General features: G+C 39.5%; 1 protein-coding gene across 12 annotated transcripts in view; it reads right to left on the bottom strand.

The window, feature by feature from the left end:
- Window positions 1-16,429, bottom strand: part of LOC309660103 (uncharacterized protein) — a 293,525-nt gene that overhangs the window by 257,012 nt on the left and 20,084 nt on the right. Inside the window, exon 3 of one of the 12 annotated variants that reach the window (XR_014263134.1) lies at window positions 3,026-8,462. The exons of the other annotated variants lie outside the window; for them this stretch is intronic. The gene's annotated coding sequence lies outside the window, so the exon portion shown is untranslated. Of the gene's footprint in view, window positions 1-3,025; window positions 8,463-16,429 lie in introns of those variants that run through there. 12 annotated transcript variants of the gene reach the window in all.

Raw genomic sequence — 16,429 nt, 5'->3', positions numbered from 1 at the left:
TACCCAAAGCAATCTACAGATTCAATGCAATCCTTATCAAATTGCCAATGGCATTTTTTACGGAACTAGAACAAAAAATCTTAAAATTTGTATGGAGACACAAAAGACCCCGAATAGCCAAAGCAGTCTTGAGGGAAAAAAACAGAGCGGGAGGAATCAGACTCCCTGACTTCAGACTATACTACAAAGCTACAGTAATCAAGACAATATGGTACTGGCACAAAAACAGAAACATAGATCAATGGAACAAGATAGAAAGCACAGAGGTAAACCCACATACCTATGGTCAACTAATCTATGACAAAGGAGGCAAAGATATACAATGGAGAAAAGACAGTCTCTTCAATAAGTGGTGCTGGGAAAACTGGACAGCTACATGTAAAAGAATGAAATTAGAACACTCCCTAACACCATACACAAAAATAAACTCAAAATAGATTCGAGACCTAAATGTAAGACCGGACACTATAAAACTCTTAGTGGAAAACATAGGAAGAACACTTTTTAACATAAATCACAGCAAGCTCTTTTTTAATCCACCTCCTAGAGTAATGGAAATGAAAACAAAAATAAACAAATGGGACCTAATGAAACTTAAAAGCTTTTGCACAGCAAAGGAAACCATAAGCAAAACGAAAAGACAACCCTCAGAATGGGAGAAAATATTTGCAAACGAATCAACAGACAAAGGATTAATCTCCAAAATATATAAACAGCTCATGCAGCTCAATATTAAAAAAACAAACCCAATCCAAAAATGGGCAGAAGACCTAAATAGTCATTTCTCCAAAGAAGACATACAGATGGCCAAGAAGCACATGAAAACCTGCTCAACATCACTAATTATTACAGAAATGCAAAACAAAACTACAATGAGGTATCACCTCATACCAGTTAGAATGCGCTTCATCCGAAAATCTACAAACAACAAATGCTGGAGAGGGTGTGGAGAAAAGGGAACCCTTTTGCACTATTGGTGGGAATGTAAACTGATACAGCCACTATGGAGCACAGTATGGAGGTTCCTTAAAAAACTAAAAATAGAATTACCATATGAGCCAGCAATCCCACTACTGGGCATATACTCAGAGAAAATCATAATTCAAAAAGACACATGCACCCCAATGTTCATTGCAGCACTATTTAGAATAGCCAGGTCATGGAAGCAACCTAAATCCCCATCGACAGACAAATGGATAAAGAAGAAGTGGTACATATATACAATGGAATATTACTCAGCCATAAAAAGGAACGAAATTGGGTCATTTGTTGAGACATGGATGGATCTAGAGACTGTCATACAGAGTGAAGTAAGTCCGAAAGAAAAAAACAAATATCGTATATTAACGCATATATGTGGAACCTAGAAAAATGGTACAGATGAACCGGTTTGCAGGGCAGAAACTGAGACACAGATGTAGAGGACAAACGTATGGACACCAAGGGGGGGAAACCCGCGGGGGGTGAGGGTGGTGGTGTGATGAATTGGGCACTTGGGATTGACATGTATACACTGATGTGTATAAAATTGATGACTAATAAGAACCTGCTGTATAAAAAAAAAAACTAAATACTATTAAAATGATAAAATATTATATTAAATTACTATAATTTAATACTATAATTATAATATAACAACATCACATTAGATTATAATTAAAGCACTAGGACAGTACCTATCCCATGTTTGTTAAATAATAAAACATATAAATATGCAAAATGTGAACTTATGTAAGTGCACAGACACGAATCTATTTGTTCTACTATGTTATCCAAACAGCTCTATGAAATTTTATTCTATTAGATTACATTCCAATGCAAGAACTACAGGTACACTCAGAGCCTCAGCACATTTATTAGCTGTGAGACTTGATGAAAAAAAATGAAATTTCTCTAGAACATATCAGGATTTGAGAACAACAGGAAACTATGCCACCCATGGACACTGGAACGTTTTTTGAAGCCCTTTGCTACTGATGTGACTATTGTTTTATCTATAATAGAAGCTCTACCAAAAATATCCCAGCGCATTTGAGCTGCAGGCTCAAAGTTCTGCCTTCATTCCCACATGGTGGGTTGGATATATCCCCAGGGATACCTGCTATAAGTATGAATAAGAAGGTTCTAGCATGTTTGTGAACATGCAAATTCTCAAACCTCACCTCATGGAAATTTTGTTCCAGTCGGCCGGAGGTGGAGCCGAGGAATCTGCATTTTAACATACATCAATTTCCGACATAGGTGGTCTAATGCCTACTGAATAAGAATCACTGGGCTAGAGGACCCTCCACTCAGTTTGCGATGAGCCCTCAGTTTCATGCACGCACTCACAGTGTGGCTGTCACAGGCTTTCCAGCTGAGTCTAAAGTGTTTGAGGTTTTCCTGGATTCTCGAATTGCTGGAGCATTGCTTAAATGGAACCAAGTCTACATACGATAAATCCCAAGGATATATCTGCATGAGTCTGGCCTTTACAACAGGAGTGCTGAAGTTCTATTCCGATAAGAATTTGCTTCCTTTTATTTGCTCTGGGCTGTTCTCAAAATGAAGCTGTGAACTGGAAGAATTTGGTCTTTGTATCCTACCTCCTATGCCTTCCTCACTTCTAGCTTCAATATCCAAACCACATGTGGGCAACTGAAGCTTCTTGGCTCCTGGGGATCACCAACCGAGGCACCCAACCAAAGCAGCCCAACCCTCCTTCCCCTGCTCTGTATTTCTGTCTCCTCCATGAAAATGCACTTCATCCATTTCCCATCTGGTCAGGATCCTAGCTAGCACCGGCACAGTGACAAGACTTTGATGTGATACAGCAAAATGAACTAACAGAGTAATATTTTATTTGGAAGCCAAGCTAGAGCTAAGAGAAGCAGGTTTTCTCTTGGGTCTCACACATTGCAAAATAAAGTTAATGAATAAAGTTAAAATGATGGTGCCAGGTGATGTGGGCATGCAAAGATGTTCCTTCCTCCACTTTTTTGTTAGAGAGAATAAGAACATACTCAATTTATCAGAAATCTACTCAATTTATCAGAAATCTACTTCCTTTGTTGACAATTCAACCAGGTCACAGAAAGTCTTAGCCAACTAATAGGGTTTGGAATTCAACATGGCAAAACCTAGACCCTAAAGAGGTTTCAATTTTTGGAAGGAAAATTCAGAATAATTTATTAGAATACAAAATATAATAAAAATTAAAAATAGGGGTCATATACCAAAAATATTGTTTGGTTAAAATGAGCTTCCACCGCACTGTTCGAACCTAAGACCAGCTATTGTAGCATTAGAACAGACACAACAGCCAAGCAAAATTCTCAGGGGAAAACAGAGAAAACCAGTTCTCCCATAAAAGCTCTAAAAAGGCAGTAGAGACTTACTATATTTTAGACCATCTTTGATGATCTCACAGTATCCAACATGATTAACACTTAAATATATCATGAAATAGTAGTAGTTTAGGGTAAGATAAAGGGGAGGAGAGGAATATCCTATAATTTACTGATATTTTTGCATTGTTAGAATCATTCAAACTTTGGTTCTGTCCTTGGATTCAGACATATCTAGAGGCCTTTGGCTTCTTAGTAGTAAATCATTTACCCATAACTTTCAAACTTCATGGTTACAATTAACATTTAAGCCTTAATGGATGCTAATGGGTTACTTTTTAAAGGTAGCATGTTATTTTACAGGGGATTTTTATATACAAGGCCTTACAAATTTCAGGGAATGACTCAAAGTTAGAAACAGTATGCACTATAATAAGATAGGAAGAAAGATATCAGGAGGGAGGTAAGTAGTCTTGCAACCTCTAAAATAAACAATCCTATGTTGTCACCTACAGTCTCCAATGTATAGGAAAAAATCTTGCTGATTATAGGGCTTCCCATATGGTCCAATTTCAGCAGCAATCTCTAAGGGAAAGAGTAGAAATATGGTTCATATTGAAAAAGATCTATCAGGCAATAAAGCAAAATTCCAGCTCACATGGGCAGAAATCTTAATAACATCTATAACTTTAGGACAATTCATTTTGCTTTGCCTTGGACTGAGCTGTAGGTTTCTGAGAAGATCTTGTTAGCTTTGGAGAGTAGGAGAAGAAACACAGGCAGTCCTCTATAGAAACTCACTTTCAGGATGAAGAAAGGTCCTGGGAAGTCGATGTGTCTGAATTGTATATTTTCGATACATGAGCATATACCTGGGGCTCAAAACTGACACAATGGTAGTAATAAATGGTCCTAGCTGCCATTGACTTATAGCCAACCGCTGCACTCAGTTCTTCACTGTGTGACTGCAGTGGGGTTCTGCATCTCTCTCAGCTCTTGTGTCCACATCTGTACAGTGGATATGGTAATAATCCATATCTCTCAGGCTATGGTGAAGAAGAAATGACACCACAAGTAAAAACACTTGATAAATGCTCAAGCACTACACAGTTCTTCCGTAATCGTGATACAAAATCAGATGCTTTTCTCTTCTATGCATATTTTTTCATAAATGAATAATTGGTCCCACCCAAATAGAAGCTTTAAGAAGCGCATTCTAGGGTTTCCCTGGTGGCGCAGTGGTTAGGAATCCGCCTGCCAATGCAGGGGACACAGGTTCGTGTCCCGGTCTGGGAAGATCCCACATGCCGCGGAGTGGCTAGGCCCCTGAGCCACAACTACTGAGCCTGCGCGTCTGGAGCCTGTGCTCCGCAACGGGAGGGGCCGCGACAGTGAGAGGCCCGCGCACCGCGATGAAGAGTGGCCCCTGCTCGCCGCAACTAGAGAAAGAAAGCCCTTGCACAGAAACGAAGACCCAACACAGCCATAAATAAATAAATAAATAAATAAATTTATTAAAAAAAAGAACCACATTCTAACACTCTTTAAGAGAGGCCTATTTACAACCTGATTGTCTGAGCTTCTGATAAACATAATTGGCTGAATCATAGAACATGTTTTAGAGATTTGTGAGAAATTTCAGTGCAGTTGAGTAGGAGGATGGCTGGAGAGCCAGAGCCCCTGGCTGGCTGTCTGCAGAAGAACAGCTGCTGAGTGGCTAATTCCACAACCTCGGCCCTCTCTCCTGGTGTTCTAAACCATGTTGACCTTGTGTGCCCTGATGGCAGACATCCTGTCGTCACTTCACAGATAACATCTCAGTCGAAGGTCATTTTCTCAGGGAAAAGTGAACCACTGACCCCATTCAGACTAAGTTAGACCCTTCTGTTACATTCTCATAGTATTCTGTATTTTCTTTCTAGCACCTAGCAGAGTGGATGAATAACATTGATAAATAGGATTCTTTGATGAATGCCTGCCTCTTCTGGAGTATAAGCTCATTAGGGTGCAAAGTATGACTGCGGACCTCCTCATTATAGCAACCCAGAACCTAGCTCATGGTCTGGCACACAGTGGGAGCTAAATAAGTGTTTGATGCTTTAATGAATAGTGAGGACTTGAAGCCAAATCCTCTGATGCCAAAGCCAGGGTTCATTTTACTACCAAAGAAATGGCTCTAAGTATTACCTGGGGAGCCCAGTAAAATACAGATTCCCAAGTATAGCTCCAACCCCATAGAATTAGGAACTCCCAGGGCCAAAGGTCTCTTTATTTTCTGGTTGTAGCCAGTCATAGACCAGCTATAGGAACCACTGCACTGCACCCACATGTGCATCAGCTGAACAAACAGTATACTTACAGAGGATCCAGAATCCTGGTATTTTCAGCTCCTACCCTCTGCTCAACGTTGGAAGGGAACACCCTCCAATCTGCCTCGCACTGTGTCAGGTAAGTGGATGAAACTCAAAAGCAGTTCCCATGTCTTCACATAGAACGTGCACTGTGTAATCCTTCCCATAACTAAATCAAATGCATTTTAAAAAGCAAAACTTTAAAGCATATTGCTAAGTGAAAGAAGCCAGCCTGAAAAGGATACATACCATATAATTGCAACTATGTGACATTTTGGAAAAGGAAAAGCTATGGCAATAGTAAGATGACCTGTGGCTGCCCAAGGCTTGTGGGGAGGGACGGAGTGATGAACAGGTGAAGCCCAGGGAATTTTTAGGATGGTGAAATTGTTCTGTTTGAAACCGTAATGGTGGATACGTGACATCACACATTTGTCAAAACCGAGAGAACTATGCAACACAAAAAGGGAGCCCCAATAGAAACTACAGACTTTGGTTAATAATAACATATCAATATTGGTTCATTGATTGTAACCAAGGAACCACATGAATGCAAAATATTAATAGTAGGGGAAATAATGGGGAAAATGGGAAGCTGGGTGAGTGTATGGAACCCTAAGTACTATCTGCTCAGTTACACTATAAATCTAAAACTGTATTTTTTCAAAAGTGTAAAAAAATGAAATATACCCCAAAAATGACGGTGGGAGTGGAGCACCACGGCTTCATCACACTCTCATTTACTCAGTGCTCACTGCATGGGGAGCACCAAGCTGAGAATTTTCAAACATCACCTCCTTTAACCCCAACATACTGCTCTGTGGCAGCTAATACCAACATCCTCACACTCCCTTGAGGGTTAGGGAACCGAAAGTAGGTGCTGTTCAGTCCTCGCCCAAGAGAACATAGCCGGCCAGTGTCACTAGGTTTCAAACTCTGGTCCAGGTTGCCCCAAGCCCCCCACGTTTACCCACTGTGGGAACCTGCCTCGATTTATTTACTTGTAGTTGCTTTGGCCTATGCACAAACGAGTGGTTTACTATGAAGTTTAATCCATAACTGTAAGTCAAAATGATTAGGGTATTATAACACAGGGTCAGATGAAAAGATTCTCACCATGAAGCAATGCCTGCAGATAAGCCTGGGACACACGCCCACAGAGGAAAATGAACACTGCCCTCCAGGAGCATGGGATGGCAGAAAAGCAGGGCTTACGAGCAACGGCATAATGAAATCAGGTTTCCAATGCTGAAATAATTTTCTAGGTCCAAGATGGAGCCACTCCTGCCCAGGGTCCCCTATCAGGGAACTGAAACTTAGATAACCTTTGCATCCCTATAAATGCTCCCATTGACCAGAAACACAGAATATCCGGTCAGCCAATCCCCAAACGAGGTTGACTCTGTGGCCCCAGCCAATCGGATATTTTCTATTTTTCTCTTCCTTGTTCTTTATTCTTTATCCTGGAAAAGCTTCCTGCCTTCAGACCCATTCTGCAGTTCTCTGAAAGGAGTATTAAATAAAGTTTAGGTCACCTAAATTGTCTTCTTTAATCATTTTTTACCACGAATAAACCAATCACGGAAACACTGACATATGAACTTAAATGACAACGTTTTGCTTTAAAACCAAACTATTTTTTTAATAACAATGACAACAAAAAGGCCATAAAAAAAGAGAGAAAGAGAGACTAGGAACCACCACACTGAAAGAGACTTGAGGGCCATATCAGCCTCATGCAATGTGTGAGTCTCATATGGATCTTTATTCAAACAAACCGACTATGGAGAAATTAGTAAATTTTGAACGCAGATTGAACATTATATGATGCTAAGGAATTAAGTTTTAGGTGTAGTAATTTTATTAGAATTAGATCTTTTTAAAAAAATATATCAAAATTATTAAAGATAAACCTCATGGAGATGAAGTATTATATCTGGGATTTGCTTCAAAACAATTTGAGAATGGATGGAGAGTGGGTACAGGTCAAATGGAATTAGCTGTTGACTGATAATTGTATAATTGTTGGAGAGAACAATGGGTACATGGAGTTCATTATACTCCTCTCTCCTTTTGAAAATGTTTGAAATTTTCCATTATGAACATATTTTTTTAAAGTGTATTATCCAGCATTAGTTCTAGCACTTACCTAACCATGTACATTGCTCTCATTCAATAAATATGAATATGAACATTAATTATAAAAATAATAATTGTAACTAAAACATAAGAGGTCCATATACAAGCATTTTCACTCTGATTGTTTTAATAAATCATGCTCTACAGTTTCTGTTAACGTTTTCAGGAAACAGCTCCACATCAATCTTTTTTTTTTTTTTTTTTTTTTAGGCCGCATTGGGTGTTCGTTGCTGCGCACGGGGTTTCTTTAGTTGCGGCCAGCGGGGGCTACTCTTCATTGCAGTGCGTGGGCTTCTCATTGCGGTGGCTTCTCTTGTTGAAGAGCACGGGCTCTAGGTGCACAGGCTTCAGTAGTTGTGGCTCATGGGCTCAGTAGTCGTGGCTCACGGGCTCTAGAGAGCAGGCTCAGTAGTTGTGGCATGCAGGCTCAGTAGTTGTGGCGCACAGGCTTAGTTGCTCTGCAGCATGTGGGATCTTCCCAGACCAGGGATCGAACCCACGTTTCCTGCATTGGCAGGCGGATTCTTAACCACTGCGCCACCAGGGAAGCCAACCCACATCAATCTTCACTGTTTCTGTTGTCTCTCTGTCCTGGGTCTCTCACTGTTCATTTCCCTCAGGAGCCTGTGGCCAGAAAAGGGCATCCCTGGCAGAAGGAAGAAGTCCAAGGAGCACTGTTACCTACTGATGTCTTCCCCTCAAGTGGAGGCCAGGATGCACTCTCAGGGCTGCTTGTGGCTGCTCTGAATACAGTAACAGGTCTCCTTCATCCCTGGGCATCACGCACTGCCACAGACACCCACATCTGGATCCAGGTGACCCAGAACATCTTAGAATCTGCATCATTCCCCCCCACACCCAGGGTTTGGATTAGTTCTTCACTTAAGATACTTCAGAAGGACCATTCCAAGGACTCTGAGCGATTCATAGAAGATGTATAAGGGAAAATGAGGTTCTACCTCCTTCCCAAATGGAGCAGGACAAGCCCTTGGCTAGCCACAGGGAGACATCAGCCGGCAGGCTGGTGCCAAACGGGAGGAAATAGTAGTGAAACAGGAGGGAAGGGGGCAGGGCACAACCTTTAAAAGAATGACATAGCCATAGTACATGACGAAAACTAGTGAGAACCAACTAGGTCCAAGATGGCAGAAGACTCAACTTCCAGTAGACCTTGAGCCTCATTATATGCTCATTGTAATACATTAGCATGATAATGACACACCCAACAGTGCCATGACATTCTGAAGCCAACCATAAAAGGTCAAAAAGTGGGAGGTGGCCCAATTCCTGGAAATCCCCACCCCTTCCCCAAGTAGTTGGAATAAGCCTCCCACTCATTAGCCCATAAAGATTAACCATGCCACATTTCGAAGCCTCTTGCTTCTTGCTTCTTGCCTTTCGAGATGGCCCACACTCTGTCTGTGGAGTGTGTTTCCCTCTAAATAAATCTGATTCTTACCTATCACTTTGTCTCCAAATTCTTTCGTGACAAAGAAAGAACCTTAAATTCACTGGCAACAGTAGGGATTCCATTTCCCCAGCAACAAAAGTATAAGCCTAAGTCATGAAGTACCTTCATGAAATCCAACTTCAGAGGCTGGGACATTATTTTGTTGCAGAAGTTTCTCTGACAGTAATGTCCTAGGCCTGCCCAGATGTGGGATGATCACGGCAGTCTGAATCCCACACCATGGGCGTCCTAGGATTATAAAGTTTAGTTTTGTGTTATGTTACATATGGAGCATATGAATACCTATGCAGCACATTCTGATTGCAGAGGAAGCAAGAGGCGAAAATATTTACCTGCTACTCTCTTTCCCCCAAGGAGTCCCTCACTCCAGGAAGAAAAATTTCACAGACAAGTTAAGTGAACGTTTCAACTTTGGTTGATTTATTCAGCCAGCTGTTAAGGCATTCTTTTTAAACTCTTGTCATTTACTTGTGCCGTTTTGGCTTTTGGTATTCAAAACATTCCAAAAGCCTGCATTCATTTTCCTTTCCATAACTTCTTAAAGGTGTCTGGGGAATTTCACTAAGCCCAGTGAATTAAAATTCTAAAGGTCAGGAAGTGTATCACTGTGTACTTAAACAGTGACCCTGTGTGGTACAAAAGTGAAAGATTGATTATGCAAATTGGCAAGTGCGTATTATCTGAGACGTTGTTGCAGAATATTGAACTGAATTCCAGGAGGGACAGGAGCTGGTCCCAGCCTGTCCATTCACAAACTGATGTTAGGTAAATTATGAAATTCCTTTGCGCCTCTGTAAGAGAAAGGACGCAGATTAGATGAGGGTCACTCAAAATCTCAGATTCGGTGAAAGGCTTATTAACCTAATAACCCTTCAATTTACAATGATTTGGGTTTCTCTGGTATGATAAAAGTTTGAAACATGATAATAAGCCCCCAAGAGTCTGCCTCAAACCAAAACTCCAATATGGTATTCCATGCTTCGGGAACTTTCTCTGAAAAATGGCCATTTGCACAGAAGACTCCCTTTCTGAGGGTAAGTTCATCCAGGATAGCAAATTGTAATAGGGAAGAACAAACCTGACGCCATATTAGATCTGTTTCTTTTACTTTAATCTTTGTATTCTATTGCTTTTGCTTCAAGTTAAGAATGTTGCCTATAGCCTGAAATACATAGGATCACGGATTCTCAAGGCTCTGACCTTTAAGGGTGTAACACTTTTCCATTCATACAGAGATAAAAAGTTGCAGAACAGAGACTAACGTTTGTCTTGCTGGAGGTGTACAGGAACATCATGACCTGACCTACCCGGACAGCTGCAAGAACACAGGATTCTGATACCAAGAAGTTTGCACCAACCAACCAGGCCCCTCCCTCACCTAGCCTTTAAAAATGCTTTGCTGAAACCCTTCAAGGCGTTCAGGGGTTTGGGGGGCATGAGCCACCCGTCCTCCTTGCATGGGCTGCAATAAACCTTTCTCTGCTCCGAACTCTGACATTTCGGTTTGTTTGACCTCACTGTGTGTCACGCACACGAACTTGCGTTTGGTAACAAAATCACAGATCAGATGTTGCTTAATGAACTTAGGATCAGAACATATGACACTGTGTTTCTGAAAACCTGTTTCCTGCAAACGAAAATAGCTTGTAAGAATTCAGCCATTGCAGAAATACATCCATTTAGATACTCAGCATTAACCATGAGAATCACAGCATTCTCTCTTCTGAGGAATTCTAGAGAAATGCTTTCAACACTCATTTTCCACTCCATACCGCCAGTGATCCTACAATTACAACATTATCTCACCTCTGTAATAAATGATTACATAATGACTGCTCTTACACCCTCTGCTTTCTCTTCCTTGTAGCAGACACCTGGCCACATCGCCTGGCCCACCAGATTTCAGCACAGCAGTGAAGGACAATACTGTGCAAGTGACCAGCATCTATTTCAAGCCACACTGTGGCACCTCTCAGATTCGGGGCTTTCTCTGATGTCACACAAGGCAGCACAGCCCACAACTCCCCCCCAACTAAACACAGCTTGGAAGTGCATAGAGCAAATGAGCCTCTAGGGGCAGTCCTCCACCAACAGGAGACAGGAATTAATGGCGCCAGCCTCCCTATCCTTCGCTGGAACATCTCTAAGGTGAATTCTTAAAGGGCTCCGACAGAATTGATCACCAACTGTCCACAGAGGTAGCCAGCCCAATAACTCACCATTTTCCCCACTTCGTGTCTCACTCTCCCACTCCCTCACCTCCGCTTCCTGGGATTAACTCCCAAGTAAACTATGTGTACCCACATATTTGTCTCATGCTCTGCTTTCAGGGAGACTCAAACTAAGTCTGTTTTCATGGTCCCCTTATTTAGGATGATGACAATCAAAATATACTTCTTCCTTTTGTCTAATACACCAGGTTTGTTGAGGGAGATAAATGTCTGCCAGTCTGCTGGGGCCAATACAGTTTTCCCATGACAGAGAATTTTAACACATATTGGCTGAAAGAGTTACAGTGGTTGGCCCACCTTATGGTAATATCTGATTGCGTCTTCTGGAGTCTCTAAATCATTGTTCCTCATTTTCGTTGTCTTAGAATATATGCTAGCTGACTTGGAATAAGCTGTGCGTTCTGAATAAAGAAAGACTTAACACCTCCCCTTACGTTAATACTGTTAGACTTATTGCTTAGAGATGATTTGGGGAAAGAGTAGGTATATTGTCCTTGAAGTTAAACTTTCTTTCAAAGCAAGGCAACGACTTTTTGAAGTGAACATTTTTGAAACTTTTTAGAACTTACAGTAACTAGTTAAACATTAAGAGTAAATATATTTGCATTCATTAAATACGAAAACAAATTTACATTTGCAAAACCAAAATTCTCTCAACAGTTCTTAAGATAATTTTATTACTTTGCTTTCATTTGGACTTTTCCTTATAATGAATTGTTTTACCTTTAAAGAAATGACTTTTTACAAAATACTAATAATGCCTTGCATTTGCATGGCACTTTCTTGAATTATTTTATTTGAGGCTCAGAAAAAACTTTGTGAGATAATGATAATACCCAGTTTTACAAATAAGGAAACTGAGACCACATTGCTGATAAGTAGCAGTGTCAGCATTCAAATCTAGGTCTTCCAGCTCCAAGTTCAATAATAAGCCATTTGTCTCATAAGTATTAACACTTCCATGAAGAATGCCTAAAAATCACTTCCTAGCATTCCACAGAGTGAAATAGAAGCACATTTCTCAGCAATGGTATTCCAAAAGTAAGAGAAAAAGTGAAGTCTCTCCTTCACGGAATGAAGGACAGAAACAAGTAACTACATCAGGTCATCAAGAAGAGACACTGGTCACCTTCTAGGTGTTCAGACTCCAGGAAAGATAGTTTCATTGAGCATGCAACCCTGATAAATCCAGCCACCTGACAAAACACGAGAGCTTTAAAGGGCTCGTTTTGGTTTATCAAATCAATGATCCATAAAGTCAAAACTCTCTCCAAAGGAGAACTTGACATGACGGACAGCAACAATTCTGTAGGGGCCGTTAGGGTTTATCACATTAAAGGCATTCTGCTCTGATTGACTAGAACAAATCTTAGAGATACGCTGATACTCAGGAAAGAAGTGACCACTGATCAAGGACATGAAATGGTAGAGTGTTAACACTGGGACCCTGGACGAATGACCCCTGTGGTTCCACCTGGACACCCCGTGACCTGCATCTGTGTGACGAGGCTAACTTTGTTATGCTCTTGTCTTACTAGTGGTTATATTTTGAGGAAGTGGATCCCCATCCCTCACATAAAATGTGTTTGGTACTCTGTGACCTAGAAAAGTTAAAAAAAAAGACTTAAATGACTTAACACGTCCAAAAAAATATTATTTAAGAGCATTAACATTGATGGTACAGAAAAGTAGGTCCTTTGCAATCACAAAATCCAGAACCATTTCTCAGTAACAAAGAAATGAAAAAGTAACCACTGCAAAGGGTAAAAAAGTATGATTAAGTGAATCTTGACTGAAGGAAGGGAACTAGGTGCTAAAGCTTGGTCTGTGGCAGGAATTGTACTGGTCACTCACCTCCATCAACTTTAAGCTATCAATCAAGGCTTTCTTCTCCAAGGTGCTGCAATTAACTTTGCGAGCAAAGCTTAGTCTTCTTAGTCTTTGCCCAGCACTCTTTTTATAAACTAATACCAAGAAAAACCCCACCAAACTTTCCAGAAATATACTCCATCCTTCTTCTTTAATAATATACTCAGTCACTTAAATATTTTAGAAGTTTGACATTTAATTCTAAAATCTAAGGAGTTGTTTTCCCTTTCTATTCCTTTACTTCTTGAACAATTTAATCATAAATCCAATAAGTAGGGCATAGGGTTCAGCAAAGTAGGCAAATAGGCCAGGCCAGCAGGGATTGGGGTGTGGAGAGCTGAATGGCCCAGCTCAGGGTGCCAGAAATTGAAGTGAGTGAGAAGGACATTCGTGTAGGAACGCTACCCAGAGTAGAGTGTCATAGCCTAGAAGAGTGAAGAAGCATCCTCATGGAAGGATGATCTGGCACGGGGTGTCAAAGGCCAAGCAGAGTGAGGAGAGCTTCCATGCAGAGCAGGGAATAGCAGGGGCAATAGAAGCCTGGTTACATAGTGATCAAATAAGTAGACATATTCAGTGTAATTGGAGCTGTTCACTGTCAGAGAAGGAAGATACAAATACTGAAAGGGAAAAAATTAGAAAGCACTCAATGAACAAATTTAATTAGACTCAGCTATTATCTGTCCCTCAACCCACAGCTAAGGAGAAGTTGAGGAAAATCATTCAGTAGAACATAGGTCTACTTAGATTCATAGTATTGCAAAATGAGATCTGTTAGACTTGTTTTGCCCTCTCTGGATTATTTCCATACAGATTTGACTGACTTACATCAAATCAAAAGGAAGAAGGAGAGAATTTTATGGTTGAAGAAAATACAACCTCTTTCCTTTGTACAAGATTTAAACGTATATATAATTTTTAATAATTTGATTCGGTAATTAAATTTCTCTGGTAGCATTTGCCTCACTATACCAGTGATTGATAACTGGTGAAAACAAAGTTGCAGATTGTCATTCCAGCTTGCCAAGTCTGAGACGGATGTTCCAGAATGGTGTTTCCTCTCCTAAATACTGTTGTTTCAGCCCATGTGTGATTACAGTTCACTATTTTCCCAACTGGTTTTTCTTAAGCAATTACAATTATCTGGCACGTGTTCCTCTGTCATAGGAGGCAGTGGCAGGCATGAAAGTGTACTGGAAGAGAGTCGGAAGCAGACTCCAGAACAATCTAACCATGACTTTGGATAAATCACTTAAGCTCAGCATGTCTGTTTCCACTCCTATAAAATTAGAATACCAAGCAAGACAATTTCTAATGTTCCTTTCAACTTGTCTTCTTCATTTTCATTCAAGATATTGTCTTAATTAAATTGCAAGCAACCAACTTTAATTTTTTTTATTTTCTCACAGTTTTTTTGTTGTGGTTTTTCGTGGATTTTTATCATAGGGCCTCAGACATGTTAACAAATTGTCAGTAACTTGTCTTAAATTTGTAGAAACTTTTTACAATATTGCAGAAATTATCCACAACAAGCAAACTTGTTATTTCGGTGCTGTCTCAATTTATAGTTTCAATTTTGCACCTGCTAAGAAAATGTATTCTTAATAGGAGTGATAAAAGCCTGCCCAATTTCAGCCATCTCTGTGTTTGCTTTCTGACATACACACCTGAGGACCAACCCCAGTAATATGAACCATGTTAAAAATTTAAGCTATTTATAGGATACCAATCAATCAGTAAACATAGTAGAAATATATGTATTGTAGAAGCAGTGAATGGAATCTATAAAATATAGAATTTTTCTAAAATATACCTTTGCTACTTCAAGATACCCCTAAATAAAACCTTATTAAAGCTTTTTTTATAAATTAACAATTTACTTAGAAATTCATTTTCTTAGAAATTAACAATCTAAGTACTGATTTAGAACAAACGACCTTCAAATCAGGTTATAACTATTTGAATTTTTAATCTTTCTTAAAGTATATAATTTATGTCCATTGTTTCATTATGTGAATTATTTGCAGAATATAAGCTTTTAACAATGTGGTGAAATGAATAGAAGGTTGCTAAGTAATATAATTTATTCCTCATAAGTTAACTTTCTCAGAGATTGAATGTTAAAAATGAAGAGCTCTTTGTAATATCAGATAAAATATTGCTTTTCTTTTAACTAGGTACTACTTTTACATTGAGAATCCACTTGCTTCCAATGGATTTTTAAAAATCCAACAACCCATAAATCCCAAGAGGCTCTATGAGAATTAAGTTGACACAGGCACAAACACACTAGTAAGATTCCATCAATAAAGATAACATATTAAGAATGTGTTTACACACTAAATTAAGGCACAATAGTGTGCACGTTCTCATACAGTATGGTTTTATGAAAAGAAAGTCATTTATGGAAATTCAAAGTACTTGGCTCCCCAAGTCCAAATTTTATTTACATATTTCTATTCTAAAAATAAGATACAAAATCCTTATAATCATTAAGAGAAAGATAACACTCTTCCATTAACAGATGAAAGAGCCATCATAAATAATTTTCTTTAAAGTACTTGGGAAATTTATCCCCATCAATCCATCTCCAGAGTTAGTCAAAATATTCATCAAAATATAACAAGCTATTTAGCACAATAGAACAAACTCCTGTTCTTTAGAAGGTTACATTCTAGCTATGTATTCAGAATCCTAACTGCATACACTGTTAAGATATTTAATTTACTTAAATAAAATCCTCAAAGTTGTGACAAACCAGGTATAATGAAAAGATATTTACAAATACTAGTTGCTGTGATTACTGAAATACAGACAGATTAGGGATAGAATAGGATAAATAAATTAACACACTAAATTCTAACGCATGACACAAGATGGTCCGATCTCTCACAAGTGGGAGTTCTTGGGTCCAAAAATCTTGAAGAATTTTACAACTTGGATGCCAATACTCAGCATAAGACTCCCAGAGATATAAGTAGCATTTTCATTTTCTCTGGGAAAAACAATTAAGATACAGAATATTTAATGAACACTATTCAC

This window comes from Balaenoptera physalus (genome assembly GCF_965194825.1).
Source record: "Balaenoptera physalus genome assembly, chromosome: 4".
Classification (NCBI taxonomy): Eukaryota; Metazoa; Chordata; class Mammalia; order Artiodactyla; family Balaenopteridae; genus Balaenoptera; species Balaenoptera physalus.
The sequence above is the reverse complement of the archived record's forward strand: the minus strand, read 5'-3'. Positions and strand labels throughout refer to the sequence as shown.